Source organism: Tachysurus fulvidraco, chromosome 1, assembly GCF_022655615.1.
Source record: "Tachysurus fulvidraco isolate hzauxx_2018 chromosome 1, HZAU_PFXX_2.0, whole genome shotgun sequence".
Classification (NCBI taxonomy): Eukaryota; Metazoa; Chordata; class Actinopteri; order Siluriformes; family Bagridae; genus Tachysurus; species Tachysurus fulvidraco.
Window position 1 is genome coordinate 47,617,032 of NC_062518.1, and position 22,141 is coordinate 47,639,172.

The 22,141-nt window shown below is 43.8% G+C and overlaps 34 non-coding genes across 34 annotated transcripts; 22 read left to right on the forward strand and 12 right to left on the reverse strand.

Moving 5' to 3' along the window:
• The first annotated feature begins 288 nt into the window (after window positions 1-288).
• On the forward strand, window positions 289-361 carry trnav-cac. Its single transcript has one exon. It is a non-coding gene; the product is annotated as a tRNA-Val (tRNA).
• A 231-nt stretch (window positions 362-592) lies between these two features.
• On the forward strand, window positions 593-665 carry trnav-aac. Its single transcript has one exon. It is a non-coding gene; the product is annotated as a tRNA-Val (tRNA).
• Window positions 666-1,689: 1,024 nt separating this feature from the next.
• trnag-ucc lies at window positions 1,690-1,761 on the reverse strand. Its single transcript has one exon. It is a non-coding gene; the product is annotated as a tRNA-Gly (tRNA).
• Window positions 1,762-2,200: 439 nt separating this feature from the next.
• Window positions 2,201-2,273, forward strand: trnav-cac. Its single transcript has one exon. It is a non-coding gene; the product is annotated as a tRNA-Val (tRNA).
• Window positions 2,274-2,504: 231 nt separating this feature from the next.
• trnav-aac lies at window positions 2,505-2,578 on the forward strand. Its single transcript has one exon. It is a non-coding gene; the product is annotated as a tRNA-Val (tRNA).
• Window positions 2,579-3,602: 1,024 nt separating this feature from the next.
• Window positions 3,603-3,674, reverse strand: trnag-ucc. Its single transcript has one exon. It is a non-coding gene; the product is annotated as a tRNA-Gly (tRNA).
• Window positions 3,675-4,113: 439 nt separating this feature from the next.
• trnav-cac lies at window positions 4,114-4,186 on the forward strand. Its single transcript has one exon. It is a non-coding gene; the product is annotated as a tRNA-Val (tRNA).
• A 231-nt stretch (window positions 4,187-4,417) lies between these two features.
• On the forward strand, window positions 4,418-4,490 carry trnav-aac. The gene has a single exon. It is a non-coding gene; the product is annotated as a tRNA-Val (tRNA).
• A 1,024-nt stretch (window positions 4,491-5,514) lies between these two features.
• Window positions 5,515-5,586, reverse strand: trnag-ucc. Its single transcript has one exon. It is a non-coding gene; the product is annotated as a tRNA-Gly (tRNA).
• A 439-nt stretch (window positions 5,587-6,025) lies between these two features.
• On the forward strand, window positions 6,026-6,098 carry trnav-cac. Its single transcript has one exon. It is a non-coding gene; the product is annotated as a tRNA-Val (tRNA).
• Window positions 6,099-6,329: 231 nt separating this feature from the next.
• Window positions 6,330-6,402, forward strand: trnav-aac. Its single transcript has one exon. It is a non-coding gene; the product is annotated as a tRNA-Val (tRNA).
• A 1,024-nt stretch (window positions 6,403-7,426) lies between these two features.
• trnag-ucc lies at window positions 7,427-7,498 on the reverse strand. Its single transcript has one exon. It is a non-coding gene; the product is annotated as a tRNA-Gly (tRNA).
• A 439-nt stretch (window positions 7,499-7,937) lies between these two features.
• On the forward strand, window positions 7,938-8,010 carry trnav-aac. Its single transcript has one exon. It is a non-coding gene; the product is annotated as a tRNA-Val (tRNA).
• A 231-nt stretch (window positions 8,011-8,241) lies between these two features.
• trnav-aac lies at window positions 8,242-8,314 on the forward strand. Its single transcript has one exon. It is a non-coding gene; the product is annotated as a tRNA-Val (tRNA).
• Window positions 8,315-9,338: 1,024 nt separating this feature from the next.
• trnag-ucc lies at window positions 9,339-9,410 on the reverse strand. Its single transcript has one exon. It is a non-coding gene; the product is annotated as a tRNA-Gly (tRNA).
• Window positions 9,411-9,849: 439 nt separating this feature from the next.
• On the forward strand, window positions 9,850-9,922 carry trnav-cac. The gene has a single exon. It is a non-coding gene; the product is annotated as a tRNA-Val (tRNA).
• A 231-nt stretch (window positions 9,923-10,153) lies between these two features.
• On the forward strand, window positions 10,154-10,226 carry trnav-aac. The gene has a single exon. It is a non-coding gene; the product is annotated as a tRNA-Val (tRNA).
• A 1,024-nt stretch (window positions 10,227-11,250) lies between these two features.
• trnag-ucc lies at window positions 11,251-11,322 on the reverse strand. Its single transcript has one exon. It is a non-coding gene; the product is annotated as a tRNA-Gly (tRNA).
• Window positions 11,323-11,761: 439 nt separating this feature from the next.
• Window positions 11,762-11,834, forward strand: trnav-cac. Its single transcript has one exon. It is a non-coding gene; the product is annotated as a tRNA-Val (tRNA).
• A 231-nt stretch (window positions 11,835-12,065) lies between these two features.
• Window positions 12,066-12,138, forward strand: trnav-aac. Its single transcript has one exon. It is a non-coding gene; the product is annotated as a tRNA-Val (tRNA).
• A 1,024-nt stretch (window positions 12,139-13,162) lies between these two features.
• On the reverse strand, window positions 13,163-13,234 carry trnag-ucc. Its single transcript has one exon. It is a non-coding gene; the product is annotated as a tRNA-Gly (tRNA).
• Window positions 13,235-13,673: 439 nt separating this feature from the next.
• Window positions 13,674-13,746, forward strand: trnav-cac. The gene has a single exon. It is a non-coding gene; the product is annotated as a tRNA-Val (tRNA).
• Window positions 13,747-13,977: 231 nt separating this feature from the next.
• Window positions 13,978-14,050, forward strand: trnav-aac. The gene has a single exon. It is a non-coding gene; the product is annotated as a tRNA-Val (tRNA).
• A 1,025-nt stretch (window positions 14,051-15,075) lies between these two features.
• On the reverse strand, window positions 15,076-15,147 carry trnag-ucc. Its single transcript has one exon. It is a non-coding gene; the product is annotated as a tRNA-Gly (tRNA).
• A 439-nt stretch (window positions 15,148-15,586) lies between these two features.
• On the forward strand, window positions 15,587-15,659 carry trnav-cac. The gene has a single exon. It is a non-coding gene; the product is annotated as a tRNA-Val (tRNA).
• A 231-nt stretch (window positions 15,660-15,890) lies between these two features.
• On the forward strand, window positions 15,891-15,963 carry trnav-aac. The gene has a single exon. It is a non-coding gene; the product is annotated as a tRNA-Val (tRNA).
• A 1,025-nt stretch (window positions 15,964-16,988) lies between these two features.
• Window positions 16,989-17,060, reverse strand: trnag-ucc. Its single transcript has one exon. It is a non-coding gene; the product is annotated as a tRNA-Gly (tRNA).
• Window positions 17,061-17,499: 439 nt separating this feature from the next.
• Window positions 17,500-17,572, forward strand: trnav-cac. The gene has a single exon. It is a non-coding gene; the product is annotated as a tRNA-Val (tRNA).
• Window positions 17,573-17,803: 231 nt separating this feature from the next.
• Window positions 17,804-17,876, forward strand: trnav-aac. Its single transcript has one exon. It is a non-coding gene; the product is annotated as a tRNA-Val (tRNA).
• Window positions 17,877-18,900: 1,024 nt separating this feature from the next.
• On the reverse strand, window positions 18,901-18,972 carry trnag-ucc. Its single transcript has one exon. It is a non-coding gene; the product is annotated as a tRNA-Gly (tRNA).
• Window positions 18,973-19,411: 439 nt separating this feature from the next.
• On the forward strand, window positions 19,412-19,484 carry trnav-cac. The gene has a single exon. It is a non-coding gene; the product is annotated as a tRNA-Val (tRNA).
• A 231-nt stretch (window positions 19,485-19,715) lies between these two features.
• Window positions 19,716-19,788, forward strand: trnav-aac. The gene has a single exon. It is a non-coding gene; the product is annotated as a tRNA-Val (tRNA).
• Window positions 19,789-20,812: 1,024 nt separating this feature from the next.
• Window positions 20,813-20,884, reverse strand: trnag-ucc. The gene has a single exon. It is a non-coding gene; the product is annotated as a tRNA-Gly (tRNA).
• A 1,112-nt stretch (window positions 20,885-21,996) lies between these two features.
• On the reverse strand, window positions 21,997-22,068 carry trnag-ucc. The gene has a single exon. It is a non-coding gene; the product is annotated as a tRNA-Gly (tRNA).
• Between the last annotated feature and the right edge of the window lie 73 nt (window positions 22,069-22,141).

Genomic DNA, 22,141 nt, shown 5'->3' on the forward strand with positions numbered 1-22,141 from the left:
GGGCTATCGGGTCAACTTCATTTAAATGCAGGTATGCACACCCCTATACCACCAACATTTTGGCTGCCGAATTCGAAAAGTTTGGTGAATGAAAGTTGAAGCATTTTAGTAACGCTTATTTATTTAGATACGTTGTTGTTTCCCAGGCCTCGGGATAGGTTGAGAAGTCTTTGATTTGGTTTCTGAAGTTTATTGGTTATCTGCTTTGGTGATCAAATGCAACTCTTATTTTTTTTCTTGCTTTGCTGTTTCCCAGGACTCAGCAAAGGATGGGCAGGCTTTGCTGTGGTTTCTGTAGTGTAGTGGTTATCACGTTCGCCTCACACGCGAAAGGTCCCCGGTTCGAAACCGGGCAGAAACAAGCATTTGGTCTGAGGGGCTTTTGATTTACAGCAAATAGAGTCGAGTTTGGTGCTCTGTGTCGGCCGTTCCTTCTGGAACAACCTGAAACCGGCCTGATTCCCACATAGTGCGACAGTTTTCACGTGGGTGCTCATCTGCTATTGAGATCAAACGAAGAAACAGTTTCTTTCTTCCTTTTGTCGGTTCCTTAATTTAATTTAAGACTGGGAGCCTGAAGTCATGCCTTGTAGTTTCTGTAGTGTAGCGGTTATCACGTTCGCCTAACACGCGAAAGGTCCCCGGTTCGAAACCGGGCAGAAACATGCTGAGGCTTTTGAGCTTTGCTTCAGTAGGCAGCCAGTTGTTTCAACTCGCGTGACACAGTTAGACATTGAGACTCTGAATGTGACAGATGCATTTTCACCACAACAAGGTGCCTCCCTTAAAATTCGCTATACTGCATGAACGAGTTTTTGTTGCAGCTGAAACAACATACTGAAAATTTTGGAAAAAACAAAACAAAAAACAACCACCCACAACACGAGTGGAAATCAGAAAGAGCTCTTACATCAGGCTGTATCAAAAGCAACTCAATGGTGTCTGCTTCTCGACAGTGGCACTCAAGTCTTTTAGCCTCAAACAAGCGCGTTAATGGTCGTGCGTTGGCCGGGCTATCTGACCCGGTCAACTTCTTTTAAATGCAGGTCTTTTCACCACTATACCACCAACATTTTGGCTGCCGAATTCGAAAAGTTTGGTGAATGAAAGTTGAAGCATTTTAGTAACGCTTATTTATTTAGATACGTTGTTGTTTCCCAGGACTCGGCATAGGTTGAGAAGTCTTTGATTTGGTTTCTGAAGTTTATTGGTTATCTGCTTTGGTGATCAAATGCTGAAACATTTTCTGTCTTCCATAAGTCATTTCCAGAATTTTTCCATTTTATTGAAAGCCTACGGTGGTGCTTTGAAGTTTCTGTATTGTAGCGTTCATAGCGTTGCCTAAGATGCGTAAGGGCCACGGGTTGCAACGGGGCAGAAACATGCTGAGGCTTTTGAGCGTCGCTTCGGTAAGCAACCTGTTGTATCAGCTCGTGTGAGAGCAGTCAGAAATTGATACTCTGAACGTGATTGGAGCAGTTTATCCACAACGGCGACTAAACTGCATGCAAGTGTTTGTTGCAGCTGAAAAACCATAGAAAAATTTTTGAAACAGACAACCACTTACAACACAAGTGGAAATCAGAATGAGCTCTCACATCCAGTTGTAACATAAGCGATTCAATTGTGTCTGCTTCTCAGCAATGGCACTCAAGTGTTTGAGCTTCAAACAAGTGTTGTTAAAGGGCATGCGTTGGCCGGGAATCGAACCCGGGTCAACTGCTTGGAAGGCAGCTATGCTCACCACTATACCACCAACGCCTCATCTTCAGTAATGCCAAGTTTGGCCACTGAAAGTTGATGCTTTTTACTAACTCGTATATATTTTCTTACTTTGCTGTTGCCCAGGCCTCGACGGTAGCACTCAAGTCTTTTAGCCTCAAACAAGCGCGGTAATGGTCGTGTGTTGGCCGGGCTATCGGGTCAACTTCATTTAAATGCAGGTATGCACACCCCTATACCACCAACATTTTGGCTGCCGAATTCGAAAAGTTTGGTGAATGAAAGTTGAAGCATTTTAGTAACGCTTATTTATTTAGATACGTTGTTGTTTCCCAGGCCTCGGGATAGGTTGAGAAGTCTTTGATTTGGTTTCTGAAGTTTATTGGTTATCTGCTTTGGTGATCAAATGCAACTCTTATTTTTTTTCTTGCTTTGCTGTTTCCCAGGACTCAGCAAAGGATGGGTAGGCTTTGCTGTGGTTTCTGTAGTGTAGTGGTTATCACGTTCGCCTCACACGCGAAAGGTCCCCGGTTCGAAACCGGGCAGAAACAAGCATTTGGTCTGAGGGGCTTTTGATTTACAGCAAATAGAGTCGAGTTTGGTGCTCTGTGTCGGCCGTTCCTTCTGGAACAACCTGAAACCGGCCTGATTCCCACATAGTGCGACAGTTTTCACGTGGGTGCTCATCTGCTATTGAGATCAAACGAAGAAACAGTTTCTTTCTTCCTTTTGTCGGTTCCTTAATTTAATTTAAGACTGGGAGCCTGAAGTCATGCCTTGTAGTTTCTGTAGTGTAGCGGTTATCACGTTCGCCTAACACGCGAAAGGTCCCTCTGTTCGAAACCGGGCAGAAACATGCTGAGGCTTTTGAGCTTTGCTTCAGTAGGCAGCCAGTTGTTTCAACTCGCGTGACACAGTTAGACATTGAGACTCTGAATGTGACAGATGCATTTTCACCACAACAAGGTGCCTCCCTTAAAATTCGCTATACTGCATGAACGAGTTTTTGTTGCAGCTGAAACAACATACTGAAAATTTTGGAAAAAACAAAACAAAAAACAACCACCCACAACACGAGTGGAAATCAGAAAGAGCTCTTACATCAGGCTGTATCAAAAGCAACTCAATGGTGTCTGCTTCTCGACAGTGGCACTCAAGTCTTTTAGCCTCAAACAAGCGCGTTAATGGTCGTGCGTTGGCCGGGCTATCTGACCCGGTCAACTTCTTTTAAATGCAGGTCTTTTCACCACTATACCACCAACATTTTGGCTGCCGAATTCGAAAAGTTTGGTGAATGAAAGTTGAAGCATTTTAGTAACGCTTATTTATTTAGATACGTTGTTGTTTCCCAGGACTCGGCATAGGTTGAGAAGTCTTTGATTTGGTTTCTGAAGTTTATTGGTTATCTGCTTTGGTGATCAAATGCTGAAACATTTTCTGTCTTCCATAAGTCATTTCCAGAATTTTTCCATTTTATTGAAAGCCTACGGTGGTGCTTTGAAGTTTCTGTATTGTAGCGTTCATAGCGTTGCCTAAGATGCGTAAGGGCCACGGGTTGCAACGGGGCAGAAACATGCTGAGGCTTTTGAGCGTCGCTTCGGTAAGCAACCTGTTGTATCAGCTCGTGTGAGAGCAGTCAGAAATTGATACTCTGAACGTGATTGGAGCAGTTTATCCACAACGGCGACTAAACTGCATGCAAGTGTTTGTTGCAGCTGAAAAACCATAGAAAAATTTTTGAAACAGACAACCACTTACAACACAAGTGGAAATCAGAATGAGCTCTCACATCCAGTTGTAACATAAGCGATTCAATTGTGTCTGCTTCTCAGCAATGGCACTCAAGTGTTTGAGCTTCAAACAAGTGTTGTTAAAGGGCATGCGTTGGCCGGGAATCGAACCCGGGTCAACTGCTTGGAAGGCAGCTATGCTCACCACTATACCACCAACGCCTCATCTTCAGTAATGCCAAGTTTGGCCACTGAAAGTTGATGCTTTTTACTAACTCGTATATATTTTCTTACTTTGCTGTTGCCCAGGCCTCGACGGTAGCACTCAAGTCTTTTAGCCTCAAACAAGCGCGGTAATGGTCGTGTGTTGGCCGGGCTATCGGGTCAACTTCATTTAAATGCAGGTATGCACACCCCTATACCACCAACATTTTGGCTGCCGAATTCGAAAAGTTTGGTGAATGAAAGTTGAAGCATTTTAGTAACGCTTATTTATTTAGATACGTTGTTGTTTCCCAGGCCTCGGGATAGGTTGAGAAGTCTTTGATTTGGTTTCTGAAGTTTATTGGTTATCTGCTTTGGTGATCAAATGCAACTCTTATTTTTTTTCTTGCTTTGCTGTTTCCCAGGACTCAGCAAAGGATGGGTAGGCTTTGCTGTGGTTTCTGTAGTGTAGTGGTTATCACGTTCGCCTCACACGCGAAAGGTCCCCGGTTCGAAACCGGGCAGAAACAAGCATTTGGTCTGAGGGGCTTTTGATTTACAGCAAATAGAGTCGAGTTTGGTGCTCTGTGTCGGCCGTTCCTTCTGGAACAACCTGAAACCGGCCTGATTCCCACATAGTGCGACAGTTTTCACGTGGGTGCTCATCTGCTATTGAGATCAAACGAAGAAACAGTTTCTTTCTTCCTTTTGTCGGTTCCTTAATTTAATTTAAGACTGGGAGCCTGAAGTCATGCCTTGTAGTTTCTGTAGTGTAGCGGTTATCACGTTCGCCTAACACGCGAAAGGTCCTCTGTTCGAAACCGGGCAGAAACATGCTGAGGCTTTTGAGCTTTGCTTCAGTAGGCAGCCAGTTGTTTCAACTCGCGTGACACAGTTAGACATTGAGACTCTGAATGTGACAGATGCATTTTCACCACAACAAGGTGCCTCCCTTAAAATTCGCTATACTGCATGAACGAGTTTTTGTTGCAGCTGAAACAACATACTGAAAATTTTGGAAAAAACAAAACAAAAAACAACCACCCACAACACGAGTGGAAATCAGAAAGAGCTCTTACATCAGGCTGTATCAAAAGCAACTCAATGGTGTCTGCTTCTCGACAGTGGCACTCAAGTCTTTTAGCCTCAAACAAGCGCGTTAATGGTCGTGCGTTGGCCGGGCTATCTGACCCGGTCAACTTCTTTTAAATGCAGGTCTTTTCACCACTATACCACCAACATTTTGGCTGCCGAATTCGAAAAGTTTGGTGAATGAAAGTTGAAGCATTTTAGTAACGCTTATTTATTTAGATACGTTGTTGTTTCCCAGGACTCGGCATAGGTTGAGAAGTCTTTGATTTGGTTTCTGAAGTTTATTGGTTATCTGCTTTGGTGATCAAATGCTGAAACATTTTCTGTCTTCCATAAGTCATTTCCAGAATTTTTCCATTTTATTGAAAGCCTACGGTGGTGCTTTGAAGTTTCTGTATTGTAGCGTTCATAGCGTTGCCTAAGATGCGTAAGGGCCACGGGTTGCAACGGGGCAGAAACATGCTGAGGCTTTTGAGCGTCGCTTCGGTAAGCAACCTGTTGTATCAGCTCGTGTGAGAGCAGTCAGAAATTGATACTCTGAACGTGATTGGAGCAGTTTATCCACAACGGCGACTAAACTGCATGCAAGTGTTTGTTGCAGCTGAAAAACCATAGAAAAATTTTTGAAACAGACAACCACTTACAACACAAGTGGAAATCAGAATGAGCTCTCACATCCAGTTGTAACATAAGCGATTCAATTGTGTCTGCTTCTCAGCAATGGCACTCAAGTGTTTGAGCTTCAAACAAGTGTTGTTAAAGGGCATGCGTTGGCCGGGAATCGAACCCGGGTCAACTGCTTGGAAGGCAGCTATGCTCACCACTATACCACCAACGCCTCATCTTCAGTAATGCCAAGTTTGGCCACTGAAAGTTGATGCTTTTTACTAACTCGTATATATTTTCTTACTTTGCTGTTGCCCAGGCCTCGACGGTAGCACTCAAGTCTTTTAGCCTCAAACAAGCGCGGTAATGGTCGTGTGTTGGCCGGGCTATCGGGTCAACTTCATTTAAATGCAGGTATGCACACCCCTATACCACCAACATTTTGGCTGCCGAATTCGAAAAGTTTGGTGAATGAAAGTTGAAGCATTTTAGTAACGCTTATTTATTTAGATACGTTGTTGTTTCCCAGGCCTCGGGATAGGTTGAGAAGTCTTTGATTTGGTTTCTGAAGTTTATTGGTTATCTGCTTTGGTGATCAAATGCAACTCTTATTTTTTTTCTTGCTTTGCTGTTTCCCAGGACTCAGCAAAGGATGGGCAGGCTTTGCTGTGGTTTCTGTAGTGTAGTGGTTATCACGTTCGCCTCACACGCGAAAGGTCCCCGGTTCGAAACCGGGCAGAAACAAGCATTTGGTCTGAGGGGCTTTTGATTTACAGCAAATAGAGTCGAGTTTGGTGCTCTGTGTCGGCCGTTCCTTCTGGAACAACCTGAAACCGGCCTGATTCCCACATAGTGCGACAGTTTTCACGTGGGTGCTCATCTGCTATTGAGATCAAACGAAGAAACAGTTTCTTTCTTCCTTTTGTCGGTTCCTTAATTTAATTTAAGACTGGGAGCCTGAAGTCATGCCTTGTAGTTTCTGTAGTGTAGCGGTTATCACGTTCGCCTAACACGCGAAAGGTCCCCGGTTCGAAACCGGGCAGAAACATGCTGAGGCTTTTGAGCTTTGCTTCAGTAGGCAGCCAGTTGTTTCAACTCGCGTGACACAGTTAGACATTGAGACTCTGAATGTGACAGATGCATTTTCACCACAACAAGGTGCCTCCCTTAAAATTCGCTATACTGCATGAACGAGTTTTTGTTGCAGCTGAAACAACATACTGAAAATTTTGGAAAAAACAAAACAAAAAACAACCACCCACAACACGAGTGGAAATCAGAAAGAGCTCTTACATCAGGCTGTATCAAAAGCAACTCAATGGTGTCTGCTTCTCGACAGTGGCACTCAAGTCTTTTAGCCTCAAACAAGCGCGTTAATGGTCGTGCGTTGGCCGGGCTATCTGACCCGGTCAACTTCTTTTAAATGCAGGTCTTTTCACCACTATACCACCAACATTTTGGCTGCCGAATTCGAAAAGTTTGGTGAATGAAAGTTGAAGCATTTTAGTAACGCTTATTTATTTAGATACGTTGTTGTTTCCCAGGACTCGGCATAGGTTGAGAAGTCTTTGATTTGGTTTCTGAAGTTTATTGGTTATCTGCTTTGGTGATCAAATGCTGAAACATTTTCTGTCTTCCATAAGTCATTTCCAGAATTTTTCCATTTTATTGAAAGCCTACGGTGGTGCTTTGAAGTTTCTGTATTGTAGCGTTCATAGCGTTGCCTAAGATGCGTAAGGGCCACGGGTTGCAACGGGGCAGAAACATGCTGAGGCTTTTGAGCGTCGCTTCGGTAAGCAACCTGTTGTATCAGCTCGTGTGAGAGCAGTCAGAAATTGATACTCTGAACGTGATTGGAGCAGTTTATCCACAACGGCGACTAAACTGCATGCAAGTGTTTGTTGCAGCTGAAAAACCATAGAAAAATTTTTGAAACAGACAACCACTTACAACACAAGTGGAAATCAGAATGAGCTCTCACATCCAGTTGTAACATAAGCGATTCAATTGTGTCTGCTTCTCAGCAATGGCACTCAAGTGTTTGAGCTTCAAACAAGTGTTGTTAAAGGGCATGCGTTGGCCGGGAATCGAACCCGGGTCAACTGCTTGGAAGGCAGCTATGCTCACCACTATACCACCAACGCCTCATCTTCAGTAATGCCAAGTTTGGCCACTGAAAGTTGATGCTTTTTACTAACTCGTATATATTTTCTTACTTTGCTGTTGCCCAGGCCTCGACGGTAGCACTCAAGTCTTTTAGCCTCAAACAAGCGCGGTAATGGTCGTGTGTTGGCCGGGCTATCGGGTCAACTTCATTTAAATGCAGGTATGCACACCCCTATACCACCAACATTTTGGCTGCCGAATTCGAAAAGTTTGGTGAATGAAAGTTGAAGCATTTTAGTAACGCTTATTTATTTAGATACGTTGTTGTTTCCCAGGCCTCGGGATAGGTTGAGAAGTCTTTGATTTGGTTTCTGAAGTTTATTGGTTATCTGCTTTGGTGATCAAATGCAACTCTTATTTTTTTTCTTGCTTTGCTGTTTCCCAGGACTCAGCAAAGGATGGGCAGGCTTTGCTGTGGTTTCTGTAGTGTAGTGGTTATCACGTTCGCCTCACACGCGAAAGGTCCCCGGTTCGAAACCGGGCAGAAACAAGCATTTGGTCTGAGGGGCTTTTGATTTACAGCAAATAGAGTCGAGTTTGGTGCTCTGTGTCGGCCGTTCCTTCTGGAACAACCTGAAACCGGCCTGATTCCCACATAGTGCGACAGTTTTCACGTGGGTGCTCATCTGCTATTGAGATCAAACGAAGAAACAGTTTCTTTCTTCCTTTTGTCGGTTCCTTAATTTAATTTAAGACTGGGAGCCTGAAGTCATGCCTTGTAGTTTCTGTAGTGTAGCGGTTATCACGTTCGCCTAACACGCGAAAGGTCCCCGGTTCGAAACCGGGCAGAAACATGCTGAGGCTTTTGAGCTTTGCTTCAGTAGGCAGCCAGTTGTTTCAACTCGCGTGACACAGTTAGACATTGAGACTCTGAATGTGACAGATGCATTTTCACCACAACAAGGTGCCTCCCTTAAAATTCGCTATACTGCATGAACGAGTTTTTGTTGCAGCTGAAACAACATACTGAAAATTTTGGAAAAAACAAAACAAAAAACAACCACCCACAACACGAGTGGAAATCAGAAAGAGCTCTTACATCAGGCTGTATCAAAAGCAACTCAATGGTGTCTGCTTCTCGACAGTGGCACTCAAGTCTTTTAGCCTCAAACAAGCGCGTTAATGGTCGTGCGTTGGCCGGGCTATCTGACCCGGTCAACTTCTTTTAAATGCAGGTCTTTTCACCACTATACCACCAACATTTTGGCTGCCGAATTCGAAAAGTTTGGTGAATGAAAGTTGAAGCATTTTAGTAACGCTTATTTATTTAGATACGTTGTTGTTTCCCAGGACTCGGCATAGGTTGAGAAGTCTTTGATTTGGTTTCTGAAGTTTATTGGTTATCTGCTTTGGTGATCAAATGCTGAAACATTTTCTGTCTTCCATAAGTCATTTCCAGAATTTTTCCATTTTATTGAAAGCCTACGGTGGTGCTTTGAAGTTTCTGTATTGTAGCGTTCATAGCGTTGCCTAAGATGCGTAAGGGCCACGGGTTGCAACGGGGCAGAAACATGCTGAGGCTTTTGAGCGTCGCTTCGGTAAGCAACCTGTTGTATCAGCTCGTGTGAGAGCAGTCAGAAATTGATACTCTGAACGTGATTGGAGCAGTTTATCCACAACGGCGACTAAACTGCATGCAAGTGTTTGTTGCAGCTGAAAAACCATAGAAAAATTTTTGAAACAGACAACCACTTACAACACAAGTGGAAATCAGAATGAGCTCTCACATCCAGTTGTAACATAAGCGATTCAATTGTGTCTGCTTCTCAGCAATGGCACTCAAGTGTTTGAGCTTCAAACAAGTGTTGTTAAAGGGCATGCGTTGGCCGGGAATCGAACCCGGGTCAACTGCTTGGAAGGCAGCTATGCTCACCACTATACCACCAACGCCTCATCTTCAGTAATGCCAAGTTTGGCCACTGAAAGTTGATGCTTTTTACTAACTCGTATATATTTTCTTACTTTGCTGTTGCCCAGGCCTCGACGGTAGCACTCAAGTCTTTTAGCCTCAAACAAGCGCGGTAATGGTCGTGTGTTGGCCGGGCTATCGGGTCAACTTCATTTAAATGCAGGTATGCACACCCCTATACCACCAACATTTTGGCTGCCGAATTCGAAAAGTTTGGTGAATGAAAGTTGAAGCATTTTAGTAACGCTTATTTATTTAGATACGTTGTTGTTTCCCAGGCCTCGGGATAGGTTGAGAAGTCTTTGATTTGGTTTCTGAAGTTTATTGGTTATCTGCTTTGGTGATCAAATGCAACTCTTATTTTTTTTCTTGCTTTGCTGTTTCCCAGGACTCAGCAAAGGATGGGCAGGCTTTGCTGTGGTTTCTGTAGTGTAGTGGTTATCACGTTCGCCTCACACGCGAAAGGTCCCCGGTTCGAAACCGGGCAGAAACAAGCATTTGGTCTGAGGGGCTTTTGATTTACAGCAAATAGAGTCGAGTTTGGTGCTCTGTGTCGGCCGTTCCTTCTGGAACAACCTGAAACCGGCCTGATTCCCACATAGTGCGACAGTTTTCACGTGGGTGCTCATCTGCTATTGAGATCAAACGAAGAAACAGTTTCTTTCTTCCTTTTGTCGGTTCCTTAATTTAATTTAAGACTGGGAGCCTGAAGTCATGCCTTGTAGTTTCTGTAGTGTAGCGGTTATCACGTTCGCCTAACACGCGAAAGGTCCTCTGTTCGAAACCGGGCAGAAACATGCTGAGGCTTTTGAGCTTTGCTTCAGTAGGCAGCCAGTTGTTTCAACTCGCGTGACACAGTTAGACATTGAGACTCTGAATGTGACAGATGCATTTTCACCACAACAAGGTGCCTCCCTTAAAATTCGCTATACTGCATGAACGAGTTTTTGTTGCAGCTGAAACAACATACTGAAAATTTTGGAAAAAACAAAACAAAAAACAACCACCCACAACACGAGTGGAAATCAGAAAGAGCTCTTACATCAGGCTGTATCAAAAGCAACTCAATGGTGTCTGCTTCTCGACAGTGGCACTCAAGTCTTTTAGCCTCAAACAAGCGCGTTAATGGTCGTGCGTTGGCCGGGCTATCTGACCCGGTCAACTTCTTTTAAATGCAGGTCTTTTCACCACTATACCACCAACATTTTGGCTGCCGAATTCGAAAAGTTTGGTGAATGAAAGTTGAAGCATTTTAGTAACGCTTATTTATTTAGATACGTTGTTGTTTCCCAGGACTCGGCATAGGTTGAGAAGTCTTTGATTTGGTTTCTGAAGTTTATTGGTTATCTGCTTTGGTGATCAAATGCTGAAACATTTTCTGTCTTCCATAAGTCATTTCCAGAATTTTTCCATTTTATTGAAAGCCTACGGTGGTGCTTTGAAGTTTCTGTATTGTAGCGTTCATAGCGTTGCCTAAGATGCGTAAGGGCCACGGGTTGCAACGGGGCAGAAACATGCTGAGGCTTTTGAGCGTCGCTTCGGTAAGCAACCTGTTGTATCAGCTCGTGTGAGAGCAGTCAGAAATTGATACTCTGAACGTGATTGGAGCAGTTTATCCACAACGGCGACTAAACTGCATGCAAGTGTTTGTTGCAGCTGAAAAACCATAGAAAAATTTTTGAAACAGACAACCACTTACAACACAAGTGGAAATCAGAATGAGCTCTCACATCCAGTTGTAACATAAGCGATTCAATTGTGTCTGCTTCTCAGCAATGGCACTCAAGTGTTTGAGCTTCAAACAAGTGTTGTTAAAGGGCATGCGTTGGCCGGGAATCGAACCCGGGTCAACTGCTTGGAAGGCAGCTATGCTCACCACTATACCACCAACGCCTCATCTTCAGTAATGCCAAGTTTGGCCACTGAAAGTTGATGCTTTTTACTAACTCGTATATATTTTCTTACTTTGCTGTTGCCCAGGCCTCGACGGTAGCACTCAAGTCTTTTAGCCTCAAACAAGCGCGGTAATGGTCGTGTGTTGGCCGGGCTATCGGGTCAACTTCATTTAAATGCAGGTATGCACACCCCTATACCACCAACATTTTGGCTGCCGAATTCGAAAAGTTTGGTGAATGAAAGTTGAAGCATTTTAGTAACGCTTATTTATTTAGATACGTTGTTGTTTCCCAGGCCTCGGGATAGGTTGAGAAGTCTTTGATTTGGTTTCTGAAGTTTATTGGTTATCTGCTTTGGTGATCAAATGCAACTCTTATTTTTTTTCTTGCTTTGCTGTTTCCCAGGACTCAGCAAAGGATGGGCAGGCTTTGCTGTGGTTTCTGTAGTGTAGTGGTTATCACGTTCGCCTCACACGCGAAAGGTCCCCGGTTCGAAACCGGGCAGAAACAAGCATTTGGTCTGAGGGGCTTTTGATTTACAGCAAATAGAGTCGAGTTTGGTGCTCTGTGTCGGCCGTTCCTTCTGGAACAACCTGAAACCGGCCTGATTCCCACATAGTGCGACAGTTTTCACGTGGGTGCTCATCTGCTATTGAGATCAAACGAAGAAACAGTTTCTTTCTTCCTTTTGTCGGTTCCTTAATTTAATTTAAGACTGGGAGCCTGAAGTCATGCCTTGTAGTTTCTGTAGTGTAGCGGTTATCACGTTCGCCTAACACGCGAAAGGTCCTCTGTTCGAAACCGGGCAGAAACATGCTGAGGCTTTTGAGCTTTGCTTCAGTAGGCAGCCAGTTGTTTCAACTCGCGTGACACAGTTAGACATTGAGACTCTGAATGTGACAGATGCATTTTCACCACAACAAGGTGCCTCCCTTAAAATTCGCTATACTGCATGAACGAGTTTTTGTTGCAGCTGAAACAACATACTGAAAATTTTGGAAAAAACAAAACAAAAAACAACCACCCACAACACGAGTGGAAATCAGAAAGAGCTCTTACATCAGGCTGTATCAAAAGCAACTCAATGGTGTCTGCTTCTCGACAGTGGCACTCAAGTCTTTTAGCCTCAAACAAGCGCGTTAATGGTCGTGCGTTGGCCGGGCTATCTGACCCGGTCAACTTCTTTTAAATGCAGGTCTTTTCACCACTATACCACCAACATTTTGGCTGCCGAATTCGAAAAGTTTGGTGAATGAAAGTTGAAGCATTTTAGTAACGCTTATTTATTTAGATACGTTGTTGTTTCCCAGGACTCGGCATAGGTTGAGAAGTCTTTGATTTGGTTTCTGAAGTTTATTGGTTATCTGCTTTGGTGATCAAATGCTGAAACATTTTCTGTCTTCCATAAGTCATTTCCAGAATTTTTCCATTTTATTGAAAGCCTACGGTGGTGCTTTGAAGTTTCTGTATTGTAGCGTTCATAGCGTTGCCTAAGATGCGTAAGGGCCACGGGTTGCAACGGGGCAGAAACATGCTGAGGCTTTTGAGCGTCGCTTCGGTAAGCAACCTGTTGTATCAGCTCGTGTGAGAGCAGTCAGAAATTGATACTCTGAACGTGATTGGAGCAGTTTATCCACAACGGCGACTAAACTGCATGCAAGTGTTTGTTGCAGCTGAAAAACCATAGAAAAATTTTTGAAACAGACAACCACTTACAACACAAGTGGAAATCAGAATGAGCTCTCACATCCAGTTGTAACATAAGCGATTCAATTGTGTCTGCTTCTCAGCAATGGCACTCAAGTGTTTGAGCTTCAAACAAGTGTTGTTAAAGGGCATGCGTTGGCCGGGAATCGAACCCGGGTCAACTGCTTGGAAGGCAGCTATGCTCACCACTATACCACCAACGCCTCATCTTCAGTAATGCCAAGTTTGGCCACTGAAAGTTGATGCTTTTTACTAACTCGTATATATTTTCTTACTTTGCTGTTGCCCAGGCCTCGACGGTAGCACTCAAGTCTTTTAGCCTCAAACAAGCGCGGTAATGGTCGTGTGTTGGCCGGGCTATCGGGTCAACTTCATTTAAATGCAGGTATGCACACCCCTATACCACCAACATTTTGGCTGCCGAATTCGAAAAGTTTGGTGAATGAAAGTTGAAGCATTTTAGTAACGCTTATTTATTTAGATACGTTGTTGTTTCCCAGGCCTCGGGATAGGTTGAGAAGTCTTTGATTTGGTTTCTGAAGTTTATTGGTTATCTGCTTTGGTGATCAAATGCAACTCTTATTTTTTTTCTTGCTTTGCTGTTTCCCAGGACTCAGCAAAGGATGGGCAGGCTTTGCTGTGGTTTCTGTAGTGTAGTGGTTATCACGTTCGCCTCACACGCGAAAGGTCCCCGGTTCGAAACCGGGCAGAAACAAGCATTTGGTCTGAGGGGCTTTTGATTTACAGCAAATAGAGTCGAGTTTGGTGCTCTGTGTCGGCCGTTCCTTCTGGAACAACCTGAAACCGGCCTGATTCCCACATAGTGCGACAGTTTTCACGTGGGTGCTCATCTGCTATTGAGATCAAACGAAGAAACAGTTTCTTTCTTCCTTTTGTCGGTTCCTTAATTTAATTTAAGACTGGGAGCCTGAAGTCATGCCTTGTAGTTTCTGTAGTGTAGCGGTTATCACGTTCGCCTAACACGCGAAAGGTCCTCTGTTCGAAACCGGGCAGAAACATGCTGAGGCTTTTGAGCTTTGCTTCAGTAGGCAGCCAGTTGTTTCAACTCGCGTGACACAGTTAGACATTGAGACTCTGAATGTGACAGATGCATTTTCACCACAACAAGGTGCCTCCCTTAAAATTCGCTATACTGCATGAACGAGTTTTTGTTGCAGCTGAAACAACATACTGAAAATTTTGGAAAAAACAAAACAAAAAACAACCACCCACAACACGAGTGGAAATCAGAAAGAGCTCTTACATCAGGCTGTATCAAAAGCAACTCAATGGTGTCTGCTTCTCGACAGTGGCACTCAAGTCTTTTAGCCTCAAACAAGCGCGTTAATGGTCGTGCGTTGGCCGGGCTATCTGACCCGGTCAACTTCTTTTAAATGCAGGTCTTTTCACCACTATACCACCAACATTTTGGCTGCCGAATTCGAAAAGTTTGGTGAATGAAAGTTGAAGCATTTTAGTAACGCTTATTTATTTAGATACGTTGTTGTTTCCCAGGACTCGGCATAGGTTGAGAAGTCTTTGATTTGGTTTCTGAAGTTTATTGGTTATCTGCTTTGGTGATCAAATGCTGAAACATTTTCTGTCTTCCATAAGTCATTTCCAGAATTTTTCCATTTTATTGAAAGCCTACGGTGGTGCTTTGAAGTTTCTGTATTGTAGCGTTCATAGCGTTGCCTAAGATGCGTAAGGGCCACGGGTTGCAACGGGGCAGAAACATGCTGAGGCTTTTGAGCGTCGCTTCGGTAAGCGTTGCTGTTGTATCAGCTCGTGTGAGAGCAGTCAGAAATTGATACTCTGAACGTGATTGGAGCAGTTTATCCACAACGGCGACTAAACTGCATGCAAGTGTTTGTTGCAGCTGAAAAACCATAGAAAAATTTTTGAAACAGACAACCACTTACAACACAAGTGGAAATCAGAATGAGCTCTCACATCCAGTTGTAACATAAGCGATTCAATTGTGTCTGCTTCTCAGCAATGGCACTCAAGTGTTTGAGCTTCAAACAAGTGTTGTTAAAGGGCATGCGTTGGCCGGGAATCGAACCCGGGTCAACTGCTTGGAAGGCAGCTATGCTCACCACTATACTACCAACGCCTCATCTTCAGTAATGCCAAGTTTGGCCACTGAAAGTTGATGCTTTTTACTAACTCGTATATATTTTCTTACTTTGCTGTTGCCCAGGCCTCGACGGTAGCACTCAAGTCTTTTAGCCTCAAACAAGCGCGGTAATGGTCGTGTGTTGGCCGGGCTATCGGGTCAACTTCATTTAAATGCAGGTATGCACACCCCTATACCACCAACATTTTGGCTGCCGAATTCGAAAAGTTTGGTGAATGAAAGTTGAAGCATTTTAGTAACGCTTATTTATTTAGATACGTTGTTGTTTCCCAGGCCTCGGGATAGGTTGAGAAGTCTTTGATTTGGTTTCTGAAGTTTATTGGTTATCTGCTTTGGTGATCAAATGCAACTCTTATTTTTTTTCTTGCTTTGCTGTTTCCCAGGACTCAGCAAAGGATGGGCAGGCTTTGCTGTGGTTTCTGTAGTGTAGTGGTTATCACGTTCGCCTCACACGCGAAAGGTCCCCGGTTCGAAACCGGGCAGAAACAAGCATTTGGTCTGAGAAGCTTTTGATTTACAGCAAATAGAGTCGAGTTTGGTGCTCTGTGTCGGCCGTTCCTTCTGGAACAACCTGAAACCGGCCTGATTCCCACATAGTGCGACAGTTTTCACGTGGGTGCTCATCTGCTATTGAGATCAAACGAAGAAACAGTTTCTTTCTTCCTTTTGTCGGTTCCTTAATTTAATTTAAGACTGGGAGCCTGAAGTCATGCCTTGTAGTTTCTGTAGTGTAGCGGTTATCACGTTCGCCTAACACGCGAAAGGTCCCCGGTTCGAAACCGGGCAGAAACATGCTGAGGCTTTTGAGCTTTGCTTCAGTAGGCAGCCAGTTGTTTCAACTCGCGTGACACAGTTAGACATTGAGACTCTGAATGTGACAGATGCATTTTCACCACAACAAGGTGCCTCCCTTAAAATTCGCTATACTGCATGAACGAGTTTTTGTTGCAGCTGAAACAACATACTGAAAATTTTGGAAAAAACAAAACAAAAAACAACCACCCACAACACGAGTGGAAATCAGAAAGAGCTCTTACATCAGGCTGTATCAAAAGCAACTCAATGGTGTCTGCTTCTCGACAGTGGCACTCAAGTCTTTTAGCCTCAAACAAGCGCGTTAATGGTCGTGCGTTGGCCGGGCTATCTGACCCGGTCAACTTCTTTTAAATGCAGGTCTTTTCACCACTATACCACCAACATTTTGGCTGCCGAATTCGAAAAGTTTGGTGAATGAAAGTTGAAGCATTTTAGTAACGCTTATTTATTTAGATACGTTGTTGTTTCCCAGGACTCGGCATAGGTTGAGAAGTCTTTGATTTGGTTTCTGAAGTTTATTGGTTATCTGCTTTGGTGATCAAATGCTGAAACATTTTCTGTCTTCCATAAGTCATTTCCAGAATTTTTCCATTTTATTGAAAGCCTACGGTGGTGCTTTGAAGTTTCTGTATTGTAGCGTTCATAGCGTTGCCTAAGATGCGTAAGGGCCACGGGTTGCAACGGGGCAGAAACATGCTGAGGCTTTTGAGCGTCGCTTCGGTAAGCGTTGCTGTTGTATCAGCTCGTGTGAGAGCAGTCAGAAATTGATACTCTGAACGTGATTGGAGCAGTTTATCCACAACGGCGACTAAACTGCATGCAAGTGTTTGTTGCAGCTGAAAAACCATAGAAAAATTTTTGAAACAGACAACCACTTACAACACAAGTGGAAATCAGAATGAGCTCTCACATCCAGTTGTAACATAAGCGATTCAATTGTGTCTGCTTCTCAGCAATGGCACTCAAGTGTTTGAGCTTCAAACAAGTGTTGTTAAAGGGCATGCGTTGGCCGGGAATCGAACCCGGGTCAACTGCTTGGAAGGCAGCTATGCTCACCACTATACCACCAACGCCTCATCTTCAGTAATGCCAAGTTTGGCCACTGAAAGTTGATGCTTTTTACTAACTCGTATATATTTTCTTACTTTGCTGTTGCCCAGGCCTCGACGGTAGCACTCAAGTCTTTTAGCCTCAAACAAGCGCGGTAATGGTCGTGTGTTGGCCGGGCTATCGGGTCAACTTCATTTAAATGCAGGTATGCACACCCCTATACCACCAACATTTTGGCTGCCGAATTCGAAAAGTTTGGTGAATGAAAGTTGAAGCATTTTAGTAACGCTTATTTATTTAGATACGTTGTTGTTTCCCAGGCCTCGGGATAGGTTGAGAAGTCTTTGATTTGGTTTCTGAAGTTTATTGGTTATCTGCTTTGGTGATCAAATGCAACTCTTATTTTTTTTCTTGCTTTGCTGTTTCCCAGGACTCAGCAAAGGATGGGTAGGCTTTGCTGTGGTTTCTGTAGTGTAGTGGTTATCACGTTCGCCTCACACGCGAAAGGTCCCCGGTTCGAAACCGGGCAGAAACAAGCATTTGGTCTGAGGGGCTTTTGATTTACAGCAAATAGAGTCGAGTTTGGTGCTCTGTGTCGGCCGTTCCTTCTGGAACAACCTGAAACCGGCCTGATTCCCACATAGTGCGACAGTTTTCACGTGGGTGCTCATCTGCTATTGAGATCAAACGAAGAAACAGTTTCTTTCTTCCTTTTGTCGGTTCCTTAATTTAATTTAAGACTGGGAGCCTGAAGTCATGCCTTGTAGTTTCTGTAGTGTAGCGGTTATCACGTTCGCCTAACACGCGAAAGGTCCTCTGTTCGAAACCGGGCAGAAACATGCTGAGGCTTTTGAGCTTTGCTTCAGTAGGCAGCCAGTTGTTTCAACTCGCGTGACACAGTTAGACATTGAGACTCTGAATGTGACAGATGCATTTTCACCACAACAAGGTGCCTCCCTTAAAATTCGCTATACTGCATGAACGAGTTTTTGTTGCAGCTGAAACAACATACTGAAAATTTTGGAAAAAACAAAACAAAAAACAACCACCCACAACACGAGTGGAAATCAGAAAGAGCTCTTACATCAGGCTGTATCAAAAGCAACTCAATGGTGTCTGCTTCTCGACAGTGGCACTCAAGTCTTTTAGCCTCAAACAAGCGCGTTAATGGTCGTGCGTTGGCCGGGCTATCTGACCCGGTCAACTTCTTTTAAATGCAGGTCTTTTCACCACTATACCACCAACATTTTGGCTGCCGAATTCGAAAAGTTTGGTGAATGAAAGTTGAAGCATTTTAGTAACGCTTATTTATTTAGATACGTTGTTGTTTCCCAGGACTCGGCATAGGTTGAGAAGTCTTTGATTTGGTTTCTGAAGTTTATTGGTTATCTGCTTTGGTGATCAAATGCTGAAACATTTTCTGTCTTCCATAAGTCATTTCCAGAATTTTTCCATTTTATTGAAAGCCTACGGTGGTGCTTTGAAGTTTCTGTATTGTAGCGTTCATAGCGTTGCCTAAGATGCGTAAGGGCCACGGGTTGCAACGGGGCAGAAACATGCTGAGGCTTTTGAGCGTCGCTTCGGTAAGCAACCTGTTGTATCAGCTCGTGTGAGAGCAGTCAGAAATTGATACTCTGAACGTGATTGGAGCAGTTTATCCACAACGGCGACTAAACTGCATGCAAGTGTTTGTTGCAGCTGAAAAACCATAGAAAAATTTTTGAAACAGACAACCACTTACAACACAAGTGGAAATCAGAATGAGCTCTCACATCCAGTTGTAACATAAGCGATTCAATTGTGTCTGCTTCTCAGCAATGGCACTCAAGTGTTTGAGCTTCAAACAAGTGTTGTTAAAGGGCATGCGTTGGCCGGGAATCGAACCCGGGTCAACTGCTTGGAAGGCAGCTATGCTCACCACTATACCACCAACGCCTCATCTTCAGTAATGCCAAGTTTGGCCACTGAAAGTTGATGCTTTTTACTAACTCGTATATATTTTCTTACTTTGCTGTTGCCCAGGCCTCGACGGTAGCACTCAAGTCTTTTAGCCTCAAACAAGCGCGGTAATGGTCGTGTGTTGGCCGGGCTATCGGGTCAACTTCATTTAAATGCAGGTATGCACACCCCTATACCACCAACATTTTGGCTGCCGAATTCGAAAAGTTTGGTGAATGAAAGTTGAAGCATTTTAGTAACGCTTATTTATTTAGATACGTTGTTGTTTCCCAGGCCTCGGGATAGGTTGAGAAGTCTTTGATTTGGTTTCTGAAGTTTATTGGTTATCTGCTTTGGTGATCAAATGCAACTCTTATTTTTTTTCTTGCTTTGCTGTTTCCCAGGACTCAGCAAAGGATGGGCAGGCTTTGCTGTGGTTTCTGTAGTGTAGTGGTTATCACGTTCGCCTCACACGCGAAAGGTCCCCGGTTCGAAACCGGGCAGAAACAAGCATTTGGTCTGAGGGGCTTTTGATTTACAGCAAATAGAGTCGAGTTTGGTGCTCTGTGTCGGCCGTTCCTTCTGGAACAACCTGAAACCGGCCTGATTCCCACATAGTGCGACAGTTTTCACGTGGGTGCTCATCTGCTATTGAGATCAAACGAAGAAACAGTTTCTTTCTTCCTTTTGTCGGTTCCTTAATTTAATTTAAGACTGGGAGCCTGAAGTCATGCCTTGTAGTTTCTGTAGTGTAGCGGTTATCACGTTCGCCTAACACGCGAAAGGTCCTCTGTTCGAAACCGGGCAGAAACATGCTGAGGCTTTTGAGCTTTGCTTCAGTAGGCAGCCAGTTGTTTCAACTCGCGTGACACAGTTAGACATTGAGACTCTGAATGTGACAGATGCATTTTCACCACAACAAGGTGCCTCCCTTAAAATTCGCTATACTGCATGAACGAGTTTTTGTTGCAGCTGAAACAACATACTGAAAATTTTGGAAAAAACAAAACAAAAAACAACCACCCACAACACGAGTGGAAATCAGAAAGAGCTCTTACATCAGGCTGTATCAAAAGCAACTCAATGGTGTCTGCTTCTCGACAGTGGCACTCAAGTCTTTTAGCCTCAAACAAGCGCGTTAATGGTCGTGCGTTGGCCGGGCTATCTGACCCGGTCAACTTCTTTTAAATGCAGGTCTTTTCACCACTATACCACCAACATTTTGGCTGCCGAATTCGAAAAGTTTGGTGAATGAAAGTTGAAGCATTTTAGTAACGCTTATTTATTTAGATACGTTGTTGTTTCCCAGGACTCGGCATAGGTTGAGAAGTCTTTGATTTGGTTTCTGAAGTTTATTGGTTATCTGCTTTGGTGATCAAATGCTGAAACATTTTCTGTCTTCCATAAGTCATTTCCAGAATTTTTCCATTTTATTGAAAGCCTACGGTGGTGCTTTGAAGTTTCTGTATTGTAGCGTTCATAGCGTTGCCTAAGATGCGTAAGGGCCACGGGTTGCAACGGGGCAGAAACATGCTGAGGCTTTTGAGCGTCGCTTCGGTAAGCAACCTGTTGTATCAGCTCGTGTGAGAGCAGTCAGAAATTGATACTCTGAACGTGATTGGAGCAGTTTATCCACAACGGCGACTAAACTGCATGCAAGTGTTTGTTGCAGCTGAAAAACCATAGAAAAATTTTTGAAACAGACAACCACTTACAACACAAGTGGAAATCAGAATGAGCTCTCACATCCAGTTGTAACATAAGCGATTCAATTGTGTCTGCTTCTCAGCAATGGCACTCAAGTGTTTGAGCTTCAAACAAGTGTTGTTAAAGGGCATGCGTTGGCCGGGAATCGAACCCGGGTCAACTGCTTGGAAGGCAGCTATGCTCACCACTATACCACCAACGCCTCATCTTCAGTAATGCCAAGTTTGGCCACTGAAAGTTGATGCTTTTTACTAACTCGTATATATTTTCTTACTTTGCTGTTGCCCAGGCCTCGACGGTAGCACTCAAGTCTTTTGTTTGAGTCCAGTTGTTTCAACTCGCGTGACACAGTTAGACATTGAGACTCTGAATGTGACAGATGCATTTTCACCACAACAAGGTGCCTCCCTTAAAATTCGCTATACTGCATGAACGAGTTTTTGTTGCAGCTGAAACAACATACTGAAAATTTTGGAAAAAACAAAACAAAAAACAACCACCCACAACACGAGTGGAAATCAGAAAGAGCTCTTACATCAGGCTGTATCAAAAGCAACTCAATGGTGTCTGCTTCTCGACAGTGGCACTCAAGTCTTTTAGCCTCAAACAAGCGCGTTAATGGTCGTGCGTTGGCCGGGCTATCTGACCCGGTCAACTTCTTTTAAATGCAGGTATTTTCACCACTATACCACCAACATTTTGGCTGCCGAATTCGAAAAGTTTGGTGAATGAAAGTTGAAGCATTTTAGTAACGCTTATTTATTTAGATACGTTGTTGTTTCCCAGGACTCGGCATAGGTTGAGAAGTCTTTGATTTGGTTTCTGAAGTTTATTGGTTATCTGCTTTGGTGATCAAATGCTGAAACATTTTCTGTCTTCCATAAGTCATTTCCAGAATTTTTCCATTTTATTGAAAGCCTACGGTGGTGCTTTGAAGTTTCTGTATTGTAGCGTTCATAGTGTTGCCTAAGATGCGTAAGGGCCACGGGTTGCAACGGGGCAGAAACATGCTGAGGCTTTTGAGCGTCGCTTCGGTAAGCAACCTGTTGTATCAGCTCGTGTGAGAGCAGTCAGAAATTGATACTCTGAACGTGATTGGAGCAGTTTATCCACAACGGCGACTAAACTGCATGCAAGTGTTTGTTGCAGCTGAAAAACCATAGAAAATTTTTTGAAACCGACAACCACTTACAACATAAGTGGAAATCAGAATGAGCTCTCACATCCAGTTGTAACATAAGCGATTCAATTGTGTTTGCTTCTCAGCAATGGCACTCAAGTGTTTGAGCTTCAAACAAGTGTTGTTAAAGGGCATGCGTTGGCCGGGAATCGAACCCAGGTCAACTGCTTGGAAGGCAGCTATGCTCACCACTATACCACCAACGCCTCATCTTCAGTAATGCCAAGTTTGGCCACTGAAAGTTGATGCTTTTTACTAACTCGTATATATTTTCTTACT